This window comes from Artibeus jamaicensis, unplaced genomic scaffold (assembly GCF_021234435.1).
Source record: "Artibeus jamaicensis isolate MK-2021 breed Jamaican fruit bat unplaced genomic scaffold, CSHL_Jam_final scaffold_833, whole genome shotgun sequence".
NCBI classification, from domain to species: Eukaryota; Metazoa; Chordata; class Mammalia; order Chiroptera; family Phyllostomidae; genus Artibeus; species Artibeus jamaicensis.
Genome location: NW_026522056.1, coordinates 15946770 through 15963016, shown reverse-complemented (window position 1 = coordinate 15963016; position 16247 = coordinate 15946770). Strand labels below are relative to the sequence as shown.

General features: G+C 44.9%; 1 protein-coding gene across 1 annotated transcript in view; it reads right to left on the bottom strand.

Moving 5' to 3' along the window:
* Window positions 1-13431: 13431 nt before the first annotated feature.
* The window catches only part of TRMT9B (tRNA methyltransferase 9B (putative)), a 54601-nt gene continuing 51785 nt past the window's right edge, over window positions 13432-16247 (bottom strand). Inside the window, exon 7 of the mRNA XM_053660054.1 lies at window positions 13432-13486. The gene's annotated coding sequence lies outside the window, so the exon portion shown is untranslated. The remainder of the gene's footprint in view (window positions 13487-16247) is intronic.

The following is a 16247-nucleotide window of genomic DNA, read 5'->3' as shown; positions in this document are numbered from 1 at the left end:
ACCTTCTTACCAGCCTTGAAGTGGCTTCTTCTATAAATCCTTAGATATAAGACTTCCGTTCAGCTAGACTTCTGCTGGTTATTTAGACCGATTGTTCTATATTTTAATTGTAATTCCAGTTTGGTCTGGGGAGGAGATGCGTGTAACTTCCACCTACTCCACCACCATTTGGGATCTGCTCGCACTTGTTATTACATGAAGTAAAACAAAGTTATAAAACATTTTTATCTACTCTTATTTTTTAATTGTGGATGTATATATATATACGTATATAGATAAACATGAAATTTATCAACTTGCTCATTTTAAGTGTATAATTTGGTAGTGTTAAGTCCATTTAATTATACGACCCACTTCCAGAACCCTTTTTATCCTGAAAAACTAAAACTCTTTACTGTTAATCAACTTTCTTACCTGCCCCCATTGCTTCCTCCCCTCAGCCCCTGGCACTAATCATTCTACTTTCTCCATGAGTTTGTCTGCTCTGGATACTTCCCGTAAGTGGAGTCACACGCTGTGTGTGTCTTATTGTGACTGCCAGTTTCACTTCCCACAATGCCCTTGTTTTGTCCATGTCGTAGCAGGTGGAAGAATTTCATTGCCTTTAAGGCTGAATGAGACCCCATTGTATGTATGTATCACATTTTGCTGATCCATTCATCCACTGGATGAACAGTTTGCTTGTACCTTTTGGCCTTTGTCACTAATGCTGCTATGAACATGGGTGTGGACAGATATCCTTTGGGGACCTTGTTTTTAATTCCTTTAGATATAAACCCAGAAGTAGAATTGCTGAGTCCTTTGGTAATTTTGTTGTTAATTTTTTGAGGAACGGGCACACAGTTTTCCGTAGAGGCGGCACCATCTTCCATCCCTGCCAACAGTGTACAAGGGTTTCACTTTCTCTCCATCCTCCCCATCGCTTAATTGCCGTGTGTACATGTGTGTGTGCCTCTAATGTAGCTGTCCTAATGGGCGTGAGGTGGTATTTGTATATCTTTTTTGGAGAAATGGCTGCTCGAATTCTTTGTTCAGTTTAAAAATCAGGTTGTTTTGCTGCTGTTGTTGTTGTTGAGTTATTCAAATACTCTGGATATTAAATCTTTTATCAGATATATGATCTGTAAATATCGTATTCCAGTCTGCGGGTTGCCTTTTTACTCTGTCGATTGTGTATAAAAAACATTTTTTAAAAGAGAAATGTTTGTAGATACATGTGTGCACTCAGGAGAAAAACTAGAAAACACACTAGCAAGGCTGGGCTATGGATTATAGAATTATGAGCAATCTTAATGTTATATTTATTGTTAAAATTTCTGGCATAAGCATGTTACTCAGAAAATTTTAAAATAAATAACATTTTTACTCAACTAATACATAGATTGTAGTTTTATCCTCCGTAGGTCTAACCATGAATGTGTGAAACCAAGAGAGTGTTGAGTTTGTCAGCATCTTCCCATTGGGGCAGCCAGTCAAGAAGGGCCGAGTTTCATCTTTCTCTTCTTTAAAAGGCAAGACTTTTCTAAAACTGGCGTTTTTTATTCTGAACAATGCACACACACGTCGTATAGAATTTTCTGTCCCTAGGAAACCCTCCCCAATATCCTCTCTGCTCTCAAAAAGAACTCGTTCCTATTTCTGTCAGAGCAGTCACCCCATGGCATGGTCTCCAGTTCCCTGTTTAAATCGGAATGGCCTCAAAGTCATGGGCTTACTCATGTTTGCAGTACCCACGAGCACAGTGCTTGGCATACTTGTTGAATAACGTTGTGAAATGCAAAAGCTACGTTTCTGTTACTCATCTTCTCAAGAGCAGTTGACTCAAGAGAATCAACTGACCACTTCTTCTTGTTGCAGCCTGTTCTGTCTCTGCGTCTGTGACCCCACACTACCTTGTCTTTTCTCCTAGGTTCCTGGCTCTTCCTTTTGGATCTCTTTTACAAAATTCTCTTCATTCTCCACATGCCTTCTGTTATTAGAATTCTTGAGTGCTCCGTCCCGTCTCATACTTTTTCCCTCTATGACCTCATCCATTTCCAGAGCTTTAATTTCAACCCACATACCAATTATTTCCAACGAGCCCATACATCTCTTTAGAGCTCCAGACTCTATGTCCAGTGGCCTTGTAATGTGTGTTTCTGTTTGTCCTGCTAGATCCACTCCACTGTTGCTGACCCTCTGCTCCGGTACTTGGACATTTGTGGGCTACATCAACAGACTCTGACTTCCAGCTGGGTTTGGCCAATAGAAGCTTTTAGAGGAAGGTTGAAATCAGGAGGAGAGAGAGTTTGATAAATGTCTTTCCCAGGTCTCCTTCTTTGTGGTTTGCCTCAGGTTGGCTGTGTCTCTCCTGAAGACCACGGCTTCTGTCAGAAGTCCCTCCCTCTCTAACTAATCTCCTCTCTCTCTCTCCCCCCCCCTCACTCCCTGCCCCTCCACTTGCTCCTTCAGGCCTAGTCGTGGTAATGTGTTCCCATTGTTCCCAGCTTCAAGCTACTACACCATCTCTCTTTGCTTTCCCTAAATTCTGCTCATACCTTTGTGAATGGACCTTTTATTAAACTGTGCTCACATTATCCTGATTTCCTGCCAGGACTCCGATTCTTACGTATCTGCCTTACTCTCCCTGTAGAATTCCCATAGACACCAAAAATATAACATATTCGAAAGACCGCTTGATTTTCCCGCATGCCTCTTCTCCCCACTCTTTGCTATCTTTGTGAACTTTAGCACCGCCCGGCCAGGTGCACAGGGCAGGTGCGTGGGGGTCGTGCCGGAGTTCTGCATCTCCCTGACCCCCGCTACCCTTCATCTTCATCTTTCCCTAGGTGGGTAAATTCAGCTCCACAAAGCTGGCTTCTTCTTATTCTTTAGATCTCAGCTTAACTGTTATCGTCTTTAAAAACTTTCCTTTATGCAACCCAAGAAGGGCCCTCCATTCCTTTATCCTCTATACACGTAGCAGAGAATATCTACAATATCTCTCCTTAATACACTTAGAAAGTGATGATCTGTGTTATTTGAGAGTTATGTCCCCTGGAAAAGGCTAATGAATGTAACTCTTAATGCCATGTAGCTTGGAGGCCAATAATCCTTGGGTTGAATCCAACCTGGTAGAATTAACCTTTGAAGTGCCGGCCCTATAATCCATGCTAACCTCCTTAAGGTATAGAACCCCTCAAAGCCTCATGGAAAACAAGCCAATGACTTCATCTGTCTGTTCTATGTTGGAAAAAACTTATATAACAGCTAAGGTTTCATATGAGACCGATTATATTTGCTACAACTTCAATAATTTATCCTTGACTATCCATTTGCATAAACTCTCATATAAAAGCAACTCTTAAAAGATGTAATGTAGATGCCTAAAATGGCAGGTCTGTGATTTAATCACTTGGTTCAGCCAGTGAAGTAAAAGTTCAAAAAGCAAACAGAAACTTAAACTAAAGAAAATACTTCTAACACAAACTGCCTTCTTTGTGTCAAAAGTCTTTGTATATATGGAGCCAGAAAACAAAAATAGATCTTTGTGTTATTAGAACGTAACAAAAATATTTGCCTTCTTTCTCCCTGCAGAACATAGTTTGAAAGAAACACCTGTCGTGTTTGGTGTGTGGGGTTAGAGCTGAGGAATCATGACGGCGTTAGGGTCTCCTAATGCTGGTTTTATCAGCTTTACACCTGGAGAATGAACCCAGAAAAAGAATTAGTACCCCATATAATCTCTCTGGATGGAGGTTCAGGAAAATATAGAGAGGTGGAGAAAGGGTAAAATGAGACAATAACTCGTCTATTCCATGAACGGTTGAGTGTTACAGGCAAGGCACCAGTTTAGGTTCTGGGTATTCCGAGTAAAAAGGGTGGGGTTCTTTCTCCCCAGGAGGTTATCATCTGATGCAAAACTGCCTTGAAAAATATAAAGCGCTATAGAAGTGCTCATTTCCTGTGATTATGTTTTATTCCATATACAGTAAAGGGGAATTCATAGCCACTTGCAGGAAAGAAGTATAACAGACTGGATTGTGTTTCCTCGAATTCATAGACCGAAGCCCTAACCCCAGTTCCTCAGAATGTGATTGTATTTGGAAATAGGATCTTTTCAGAGGTAATCAAGTTAAAATTCGATCATTAGCATAGGCCTCTAACTTAATATAATGGGTCCTTAAAAGAGGAGGGCATTTAGAGACAGACCACATGAGCATGAAGACAGTTATGCATCAGCTCAGGAGAAAGAACTGGGACAGATTCTTCCCAACACCCTCGGAAGGAACCAGCCCTGCCGATACCTTCATTTCCGACTTCTAGCCCCCAGAACCGCGAGACAGTTTCTGTTGTTCAAGCCACTGAGTATGTGGTACTTTGTTACAGACTACCAAGCAAAGGTATACAACAGACTTGGGTGAAAAAAAACTAAGTAGCAGCCTGGTTGGTGTGGCTCACTGGATTGAGCACCGCCCTGCCCTGAAAGGATTGCAGGTTCGATTCTCAGTCAGGGCACATGCCTGGGTTTCAGACCAGGTCCCCGGTAGTGGGCACGTGAGAGGCAAGTATACATTGATATTTGTCTCCCTCTGAACCAGGCTATAAAGCAGAGCAGTTGTTCTGTTCTCAGCCATGTAATTGATAACATTATTGAAGAATAAACACTTTTTCCTCACACGTTCACACATTCAGGGTTGGAAGTGACATGTTACAGTGCCATCCTGCAAAACTAAAATGAAATCTATCAAAATGCCTTGGAATTAACTATTCTTTCCATTCATTCACACTGTCTCTTACGGAGGAAGTGTTCTCACCAAATCCGGGGAGGTTTTTGGTGAAGCCGCCCACCCGCCTGCCCTCCTCCCGAGTGGATGTCCTGTGCTTGTCGCGGCCACTGAACTCCTCGCACACACTCGAACTCTCCCTTCTGGGAACTAGGCTGCAGAAAGGCTCCTCTTCTCTTACAGCAGCTGCCGAGCCTGCTCGCTTTCGTCAACAGTGGGAATGCGCACGGGTGTGCTCAGGGAGGCTCTGGGACTGCTTCGTGCTTCGGGTGTGCAGAGCCAAAGAAAAATAGCCGCAAGGTGACATCTCAGCTTTTTTTCTACCTCACATCATCCCCGCTCGCTGCTTTCCTTGAAGGCCTTGGGTACAAGGTTACAAAACAGGATACATTTTCATCTGAAAAAAAGTGAGCTGATATTACATGATAGAAATTATCTGTTAGGATTATACTGGTGGCTCTTTTATTTCTCTTTTCTATGAGCTTGGTTAGGCTGAACAGTTGAAAAGGAAAAGTCAAAGGAAGACATTTGAACAGTTGGGTTTGAGCCACAAAGGCATCTTCCGCTGTGTTCACTCCAAGCAATGACATGCTTTTAACGAGATCTTTCTGCCTCGTCCTCTCCCACACCTACCACCAGCTTCTGGGTCAGTTGGGACTGATGGAGTGTTTAATGGGCTTCTCACAGGATAAAAGGAGACATTCAAAGTGGGAGATCGAGCAGACTCAGTGAGACCAGAGAGCAAGCTCCATTTCAAATGCTAAGAGGTGAATCAGATATCTGCAGAAACCGTGGCGCTGGATCTGAGGGCTGAAGCTGGGTGAGCACTGTGCTTCACGGAAGGACAGTTTGGCCAACCAATTCGATGGCCGTCCCATGAAACCGTAATGGAGCTGAGAACCCCCTCTCCCCTAGCGGCTGCCTAGCCCCGTACGGTCCTAGGACAGCACATCACCCTTTTGTGCCGGCCTCAGTGTACCCATGATAATGTTATCTGTTAGCTAGAAATGTCCAGGGAGCCCACGCAAGCCAGCAAGGACCTGCCCATGCAGGTCACTGGTTACCCTTTGGTTCTCAGGCTGGCACTCAATCCACAGAAACACACCAGCCAGGGCCGGACCCTTGCAGTTCTTATCACCATTGCCAGATGCCCTTCAGTAAGAACCATCAGGTAACTCTGAAGAAAAAAAATTAGGAGACCTCAGGCATATAAGGCACCGGGAGCACGCAGCAAATTGGAGATGGAGGGAGAGATCCTGGCTCCTGCTCTTACTGGAGTCAAGCTTGAGGGACTAGGGTTGAGGGGGGACTGGCTCTTTACTGGCGAATTTAAAACCAAAGGGTGAGAATGTAAAGTACAGAGAACAGAAAAACAGCAAGTAGCCCAGATGGTCAGTTTTCAAAGTCAAGGTCTCCAAAGCAAAGGAACCTGGGTTGGGGGAGGTGGCCTGGGCTGCAGATGTTCATTCCAGGTGGCCTTCCTGGAAGTGGAAGCCTCTGCAGTCAAAGCCCAAGTCAGGCCCCTGCCTTACGAAAAGACAAGCTAATGTCAAGGCTGACTCTCCAGTTCCTCACGTGGTCATGGTGATGCTGGTGTGAACAGACCCACTGCACTGCCCATTATATACAGTGTAATTACAGTAGTGGGCTGTGGCATTCACATTTGTGTACAAGCTCCAGGGGGTGTTCACACGTGGAAATTGCCTAACGAGGAATTTCTCAGAAAGCCTCCCATCCTTAAGCAGCGTGTGACTGCAAAACTGATTTCAAATGGTGTGTAATATTCTATTCTATGTCCTTCAGTTTAATTTGACTTAATTTTTTACTTTATAACCAATACTCCAGAGAGCATTTTTGCACATCATAATTTTGGGTCCACCTGGGTTATTTGTGAATTGTTCGTTTCATGTTCTTTATCCATTTCTTCCTTGAGGGTCCCAGTGTTTTCATCACTTATTTGTATGATAAAGATGTAAACCCTTTAAGATTAAAAAAAGAAGAATGTGGACGACGAATGGGGATAAAGGGACCAGCTAGAATGCACCCGGTTCTTCCCAGCCTCAGTTTACAGTGAACGAAGTTACTGCAAAGCACAGCGGCCCCCACCCACCCATGGGGGCTTTCACCTTCCAGTTTCAGTTCAACTGGTCCACTGAGGTCTGAAAATGTTCCGTGGACAATTCAGACATGTACGATTCATACGTTTTACATTGTGTGTCATTCTGAGTAGTGTGAGGAAATCCGAAGCCGTCTCACTGTGTCCCAAGGTGGGGCAGGGGGCAGCCGGATGTGACTCATCCCTTTGTCCAAGGTCTCCACACTGTAAACACCCCCTCCCCTCCCCTCCCCTCCCCCCATTAGTCACTTGGCAGCCATCTCTCTTATCAGATGGCCTGTCACTTTATCACAGTGCTGGTATTCCAGTCACCTCTCCTTTACTTAAGAAACGCCCCAAGCAGGAAGGGAGTGATGCTGAAAATTCAGATATGCCGGAGAGAAGCTGGAAAGTCTTTCTGCAGGTGAAAAGGTGAGTGTAATACCATAAGATATTTTGGGAGGAGAGGGGGAGAGAGACTGCGTTCACGTAACTTATTATAGTGTATTGTTACAGTTCTATTTTATTAGTGGTTATCCTTGTTTTCTCCTACTGTGCCTAGTTTATAAATTAAACTTTATCATTGGTATGTGTATATGGGAGAGAACATAGTGTACAAGGGGTTCACTATTCTCCTTGGTTTTAGGCATCTGCTGGGGGTCTTGGGACATCCCTGTGGACAAGGGGGACTACTGAATGTGGCTTTTGGAAGAATGGACAAGGGAAAACTGGACAGCTCTTCTAAAGTTGTTTTGAATGTCTATGATTTTTAAAGACTTTTATTGATTGATTTGAGAAAGAAAGACAGAGAAACATCAATTTGTTGGTCTGCTTACTCACGCATTCATTGGTTGATTCTTGTGTGTGCCCTGACCAGGGATTGAACCCACAGCCTTGATGTATCGGAACGATGTTCTAACCACCTGACTACTGGCCAGGGCCTCTATGATTTCTCACTAGCTTCCCCCAGCCTTGGCCGCTACCCTCCTGCAAACTGATCCTGTCAGTGGGCAGGTGAGGCTAAGTCCTCAGGTGTCACCGCTGTAGAACGAGGTCGGGCAGCTGTGAAAACCCACCAGCTCCCTGGGGCTCCGACTGCCCTTCTCCTTATTAAGAGGTATCATTCCCTGCAATGTGTCCAAGGGCCCCGGTAAAGGCTTGCTGGGATTCGTGCAGTTTTTAAATGTGAGAAATGTCCCTGTGATAGAAACGCAGGACCAACTTGTTAAGATTATACTGGGGGGTCTACTTTCAGGAACCAAAATGGAGCCAAAACACATGTCCAAGTTCAAAAAGGACGACGGAACAGCAATGACGGAGGTGGGGTAGGCAAGACAAGAGGGCACGGAAGCCCAGATGCACAGGATGAAGCCTTTCATGTGTCTAATTCGTGAGAGGCGTGCGACGAGATCCTGGAGAGTTGCCGAACGCGGGATATAAATTTGGCTTCAAACACTTTGGAGGCAACTTGAAAGGGGACCATATAATAAGTTGCATGATTAGGAAAGGGTGGTTACAGAAATACTGTTGCTTTAAGAGGGGAAAACAGAAAGGAAAATAGTGTTGTTCTTGGAATAGAGATAAGAGAAAAACCCATCCTCCCACTGCCCTTATCAGCGCCCCCACCCCCAACCGCCTCCAGGAACAGCACAGAGAAGGCCTCCAGGAGGGCGAACCTCATTTTCTAACCTCCTCACTGTAAAAGCGGCTGCAAGGGCTGGGTCTCTAGGGGTATAATCGCACACAGTAGTCACTCGCTTCAGAATTTGATCATTTAAAGAGCAGGGGAATAGTGTATAATTTCATGGGCAGAGGGGGTTGCACGCATGGCCTTGCGTGAGCATTTCTGGAGAAGACAGATTTGTCACATTTTAAACAGACTTTGCAGTCTGTCTGAAGTGCAGTGATCTGCGTAGAGGCCTTCAGCCACTCGGGCGTGTCCCTTCTGAAAAACCCGAAGTGGCTAAAAGAGAAATGACCCATGAAAGGGATTTTTAAAAAGTATCCCTTTGTCGAGGTACCCATAATTCATACTTAGGGGAAAAGCGTGAAAACTCATGAGATGAAATCCCGGCTCCTCAGTGAAGCGTGCAGGAAAGGGCAATAACTCAAAGGAAGCAGACCCAGGGGAGGAGAAGTGACAGGCTGAACCCGAGGCCAGCACAGATCACTGGGACAGAGGACAGCAGCGGTGGGGGAAAGCTCAGGGAACTGAACTGGGAGGGGCTGCCCCGCCACAGGGGACACATATCTTCAGCACACACAACAGCAGCGTATTGCTAGGGTAAAGGGGAGAGAAAAACAGGGCAAGAACTTACTTACTGATTTATCTTTATTTTTTAGAGATGGAGGAAGAGGGAGAGAGAGAGAGAGAAACACTGATTTTTTTTTGTTCCACTCCTTGATGCATGCATTTGTTGCTTTTTGTATGTGCCCTGACCGGAGATCGAACCCACAACACTGGTATATTGGGATGATGCTCTAACCAAATGAGCTACCCAGCCAGGGCCATGGCAAGAATTAATTCTGCCAGAGAAACTTTCTAAGGTGAGCGGCATACGTCCTCCATGGCCAAGTATTTTTCCCAGTAGGGCCTACCAGCTACTCTTTCTAGTCATGTGTGATTTCTATGTTTTTTATTTGCTTGTTTTTGTCCTAGATGCCTGGATTCGGTGAGGACTGGTACTGGTGAGAAATGTTAGTGTATTCTAGAAGTGGCTCGGTTAATACTCTGAAGCAGAAGTGACAGGCAGCTTCTGGATGTCAGCATACATCGGGTATTGCCACCAGGGCAATGAAAACACTTTAGTACAAATAACCGCAGTTCCATCCCTGCTCCCCTCGGCCTCTCGGCAGAGCAAGCAGCAACCGGCAACCTGAGCGCTCCTGCACTGGCCGACATAGGGCAGGGGGCCTCTTATCCTGACTCCAGCTGCTCTTCCTCCGCCAACCCCCCAGTGCCTGGCTGATCACCCGCAGCACTGGTGAGGCACTGCTCTCCCACACGGGGTTAGGGGCACTATTTTAAAACCCCCCATTTCTTCCCAGCTTTCCAGTGTGTTCCAAAGCTACCCTGGCTGGATTCTCAGTCCCATCCCCATTCCCATTTCTACCCGTGAACTGCCATCGTTCACACTGGGTGCACGCGAACTTGTCACCTTCCATTTGGAGACCACCGGTTACATCGTTTCATTTTTTATGGTTATCACAGGACTAAAGCTGCTTCAGATGACTGTGTACAGTTATCCATTTACAAGTTTATTTTCGATTCTTCCCCCTGGAGGAAAAAGGGGTCCCAGAAGAAGCAAAGACTTGCTTGTTTTGTTGACTACTGTGTTTTCAGTGCTTAGAATAGTTTTTGACATATACTAGTCGTGCGATAATTTTTTATTGTTGAAAATAGAGGGTATAGTCGATTGTAAACCAGGGGGCTTGGGGAAATAGGACATTCTCTCGAGGGCCGTGCTAGGGGGCCTCACAGTAGCCAGGTCACTGGGGCCCGGGAGCTGAAGGAAGGTGCTGAAGAGAGCGCAGCACGTTGGTTGGTTTTCTTGAGGACAAATCCTGGCAGGTGAATTGTGAGGTAAACCAGTCCCCTCTTTTGTTTAAGGGCCACCATTTCTTTTGTAAGATTGACAGATATTTTCTCAAAAATGAACAATGAGAGCTTGCCACCTCAAGTAAACGGACTGGCAGTGCCGGTGATGGAAGTTTAAGTTCAAGAGGAGGAAATTAGAATGATGGAAAACTGTCCATCACGGAGAGCTCGCAGCTTCCTTACAGAGGCTACTCCGATGAGAATGCTGGTGATATATTAATAATGTGATTTTTTTGATGTCGTGTCGTAACATATGTCAACATTTGGAAGGTATTTATAACTCAGTGAACCAGTATTTTCCAAATGTTACAAAATCATGCACGGGTGAGAAATAGATCCATTCAAAAAGCCAAATAAATCAACTGACTTCAAGTAAGAGAGTTTAAAAAGTTTATTGATAAATTTGCAGGTTCCATACTGTATTTAATTTTTAAGAAACTAATACTGAGTTTGAGTGTAGTATCAGAGAAAGTGTACAATTAAAAAAAACTATTAAAATACTTTTCCCCCACAAAGAGGCTAAATTTTCTTTACAAACCGTAATCGAATCAAGATAATACAACAGAGTGAATGTGGAAGCAGAGGAAATATGAGAATCTGTTTTCTGTTAAGCCAGACATTGCAGAGACTTGTAAAATGTAGCTGCTATCGGTCTCCTCACTAAATTTTTCTTGTTTTGGAAAATAATGATCTGTCATAATTGACATTAACATGTAATGCATTGTTATTGTTACTTTAAAATAAATACATAAACATTAAAATTCTCAGTATTAATTTCTAATATGGTAAATATTGGTAACCCACACTTTAATTTTTTTAAAGATTTTATTTATTGATTTTCAGAGAGGGAGACAAACGTCAGTTGGTTGCCTCTTGCACGCCCCCTGCCTGCACCCCAGGCATGTACCTTGACTGGGAATCGAACCGATGACCTTTCAGTTCACGAGCCAACACGCAACCCACTGAGCCACACCAGCCAGGGGCATAACCCACACTTTAAACAAAGCTACTTAGAAACCTCAGTTTTTCAGAGTGTGAGCAGGTGTGGAGACCAACATGTTTGAAGAACTTCTGTTTAAATTATTCTGAGGAGATCCCAGTGGTGGCTCCAAAGAAAACGAAGCATTTTTTTCCCACTTTTCTCTTTCCTTGAGGCCTGGTGCACAGTGATGACGTGAACTAGAAATTCAACTGAAGGAAGGGGGTTGATATTTAGGGATGCTTCTTAGTGCTGTAAGGCATCTACCCTCGCATTTTCCTTGGAACTGTCCTGTGCAGTAACAGTTATTCAATCCCATTTGACAGCAGAGGCTCAGAGGAGTTAAGCACCTCGCCCAAGATCACACAGCGGGTGGCAGAACGACCGGTCTCTGCCCATCACTTCCCATCAGACTAGAATACATCTGGCAATTTTCTGAAATGTTGCGGCCCCGAATACTTCCATCTCAAACAGAAACACAAGCTTTCATGGCTGTGAATGACCGCTGGTCTGCCGCAGGGCCACTCTCGGGCTGACGGAGACTACAATGGCGGCTGGGAGTAGTTACCACATTTCCTGCAAAGCTCTATGAACCAGCTGGGCCTCTCTTTAGACTTCTTGGAATAATTCTTCTTCCTAAGAAAAAGGATTTTTTTCCCCTTCTGTTTTTGTTCTGGCATTTCTCGTGCGTGAGCGTGGAAGTGATTACCAAACAGGGTCAAACACCTTGAGCTGGGCTTCCTGCGAATGGGAACCAGGCCGATTTCCAGCCCTTCGTTTGGGGCTCCGCCCGTGGCCACAGCCCGATCCTGCCGTTTCGGGAGGCTTCCTTCGGCTTCCTGTATTGTGAGGACGGTGTCTGTGGGTGCCCACAGGCGCGTGGAGACGGAGGGGAGGCTGTTTCTGCGTGGATTACCTTGGGTTTGGCAAAGGGTTTTCAGCTACGCATGACGGGGGACTGCACGTTTTCACAGAAAGAGTGAGGACTGCTCAGCACGCACGGAGCAGGCCCGGGGCTTCTCTGCCACAAGTGATCTCTGTGGTTTTCAGCAAATTATTAAATTCTCAGGCCCAGTTCCGTTTCCTTACAGGGCTCCTTCCGTCTCTGGAATTTTGTAACTCTGAGTTACGCTCAATGCCTCCCTTTCTAACTCCCCACGTTTTGTTGACCAGAACCATTTGTTTTCTTCATTCTGGTGTTACTTTCCATGTGTTCTTTGCTCTGTCCCATTTCCCCTTATTATTCTTAAATCATAATCTCTTGTATTTAAGTTCTTCTAGACACGGTTGTCCTCCACCAGCTCTTAGTGTTAAGCTCCCATCTTCTCTAAGATAATATTACAGATGATCAACTTATCCTGAGTAAAGAAGATCCAGAATGGGTTCCCTTCCAGTTCTTGCGGAGCGGGTGTGCAGTGCCAGGAGATTGGATTATGTCGGGACCCATCCTCAGAGAGCCCAGAGATGCCGGGCCGGCAGCCACTTCTCCAGCTCTGCTCTATTCTTGAATGAGTTCAGTTCCATTTAAATATGCAGGATAATGGCAAATTTAACTCATCTGCTTTCGTGTCCAAGTATGAACATTTAAAATGGGACCAGGACTTTAAACTAGTTCTCCACTTAGGCTGTCCAGCACCCTGCTGGCTTCCCCGGATCCGCCACAAGGGGGCTTAGCGCCACCTAGTGACGGGATGGGCTGATGCTTTGCGGCCTGATTGCTGCAAGGCTTGGTGAAGAGTTTGCCGACTGTGAAATACAGGCAAATAGGGATTTAAACAAAATACCGGGAACATTTGCAGTAGGTCACTTAGTACATTAAAAGTTCAATTTTGCTATTAACCATGCAAACATGTGTAAGTTATAGAACCCCTGGGACCATGCAAAGGAGATTTATGGGTCTGTTCGCTTTAGATATGGGCCATGTTCAGTTTTTAACTTTCCATCAAGGTGTCTGAGGATCCAAACGTTAGGTGTTGGTAAGTTGTGTCCTGTGGAAAATGCTGGCAAGTTGTTTAATTTTTCTCAGCCTCCGTTTCTTCTTATCTCATCTGTAAAAGATAATCTCTGAGAACCCTTCTAACTCTTTAAAAAATTTCCAACTGGAAACACTGCAGTTCTGTGATTAACTCTAGTGATTGTACATACTTTGAATCTATGATACTTTTCATCCTCTGAGAGGTTAAAGCTACCAGGAGATATAGAAATAATACCAATAGTTTTCATCTATTGGGTACTGCTACATCTTCAGTATTGTTTTAGACACTTTACTTACAGCGCTCGCTGGTGTGGCTCAGGGGATTGAGTGCTGGCCTGAGAACCAAAGGGTTGCCAGTTTGATTCCAGGTCCGAGCACATGACTGGGTTGCCGGCAAGACCAACTCCCAGTAGGGGGCGCGCGAGAGGCAACTACACCTTGATGTTTCTCGCCCTTCTCTTCCCCTCTCTCTAAAAATAAATAAAATCTTTTTAAATTTTTTTAAAAAAGAAATTTTACCTACACAACTAGCTTTTTGTTAGTCTTTAAAAATTCTGGCCGACAAAACTCTGCAGCGTAAATATTATTATGCTCATTTTACAGATAAGGACTATAAGGCTACCACACCTTGCCCCCCGGACTAGTTTACAAACTAGCAAAGCAGATAAAAGAGAAACAAGTGAGAAACATGCTAGTGTCATTGCAATTCGTCAGAGCACCACTTGCAGTGCAGAGCACAGTTCAGGTCGACGTGTTCCAACAACTCCAGATATTCAGGCTGCCTTAGAGGAGATAGTTCTCTTATTTTTCACGTGCGCTTTAAGCTGCTGTCACGGGGCGATTATTAGAGAAGGCGTTTTAAAAAATACCTTTTCCAAGGAACCAGGGGGAAACACATATATTAAGCTCTAATGTGGTACCCAAACCTCTTTAGAGTCAGGTCCTCGAAAATGACCCCATGTCCCAGCTGCTGATAGGAGGACGGCAGGCAGCAGAGGTCATCAGCACCTTTGCAGGAACACCGTCGGGGAGACACAGTTGTACCTGCGTGGTGATTGGTGTGTTCGGGTCTTCCTTTTAAAAGCTGGGCGACCTTTCCCAAAGCGAGCTCTGTAGGGTGTTGATACATTTTATGTAGAAAACAAGCTTCTGCCCCAGCTGGTGTAGCTCAGTGCATTGAGCGCGGGCCTACCAACCAAAGGGTCACAGTTGGCTTTCCAGTCAGGGCACATGCCTTGGGTTGCAGGCCTGGTCCCCAGTAGGGGGCGTGCAAGAGGCAACCACACATTGATGTCTCTTGCCCTCTCTCCTTTCCTTCCCCTCTCTCTAAAAATAAAATAAATTTAAAAAAGAAAACAATGTATTTAAATTAAATAAAGAAAAAGGAAAGAAAACTGGGTCAAATACTAGGGAACCCACTGGACTGAATAAAGTTAAATGGATTTCTTAGCTCCAGCCTAGGAGTTCTTGAAACGTTTTGTGTATCAATGCATATTTTTATTTACTTTAGAAAATAAATGTATTTTAATATACAAATTCAATAACCCCCAATAACTGGAGGTAAAGCAGAAAGTGTAACTCTTCTCCTTATGCCAGGAATCCTGCCTCCGAACTCCTGTTGATTTTTATGTGTGTTAGTTTCCAGAAACCCGCCGCTGGCATCGCCTTGATTAGGTGGGACAGCACTGGAATTCCGGTGAATGTTGTGACCGGTGGTTTTGATTAATGATTACCCCCACACTGACTGGTTGGACTTTCCTGTATTATAGAAATTAGCCATGAATTAGTTTATTTTAGGGTATACATTGTATGATTCAGAAGTCTATTGTATGATTAAGAAGTCTGTGATTAAGGCTGCGAAACACTTTTTGGGAAATTCTACATCTTGACTTATGGAATCTCACTGTTTTAGAAATAACACGGTCCCTCTGTGCTGGGCACTTTACGCCCACTAAATTATTAACCCTCCCGGCAACCCAGTGCAGGCAGAAATGAACCTGCTGGGTCTGATGCTGGCCCCTCTGCCCTGTTCAGTTCAGTGGTCCTCAGCCCTGCCAGGGCCAAGGGCAGGGAGGAGGGGGTGCTGTGTGCTCCCCGGCCGCTTGAGCACAGGGCAGGCTCTGTCCTGACTGAGGAGAAACTTCTCCTTGGCTTTTTTGTCTTCTCAACCACTTCCTGGCCCTTCCTTCCCCTCACTCCTGTTCCTCTCTGTCCTTGCCTCCAGCTCAGATTTCCAGGCAGTTAGTTCTGTTGTTTGGATGTTCTGTGTGCTAGTCTGCAGTGTGTGTGTGTGTGTGTGTGTGTGTGTGTGTGTGGTTGTTAGAGGCTGTGACAGGACCCTGCAGGAAGAAGGCAGTGTGAGAACAGGTTTCTTCTTGGTTTGGCCTAAGGGTGGAGTAGCTAGAAGACAATGAGACTTTTCTTCCTGCCAATATTTATTGCTCCTTTGTCACAGTAGGCTACAAAGATATCTCTTTCTTCATTTAGATTGCTTTCCAAAGCTCTCTTTTATTATCCTTACTTTGCTTTAGGCAAGGCCTCCAGAAGTGGGTTCCGGGTGTGCGTGTGGGTGGGTGTGTGTGAACCCAGGAAGGATAAAGTGACATGATAGTGGGAACATATCGGCCACACAAAAAATTGCATTATTCTGAGATAAGTGTGTTACCTGTTGACTGTCTCACAGGCCAACAGAAAAACTTGTGGATTCAACAAAGTTTATTAGATCTACTGCAATGAGGGAGAACACCCATCACCTCTATAGGCTAACTGGGGTCCCAAAAAGGTACTGGGGACAGGGTCTTCAATGGCCTCAGGGCCTGGGCTGAATGCCCCTG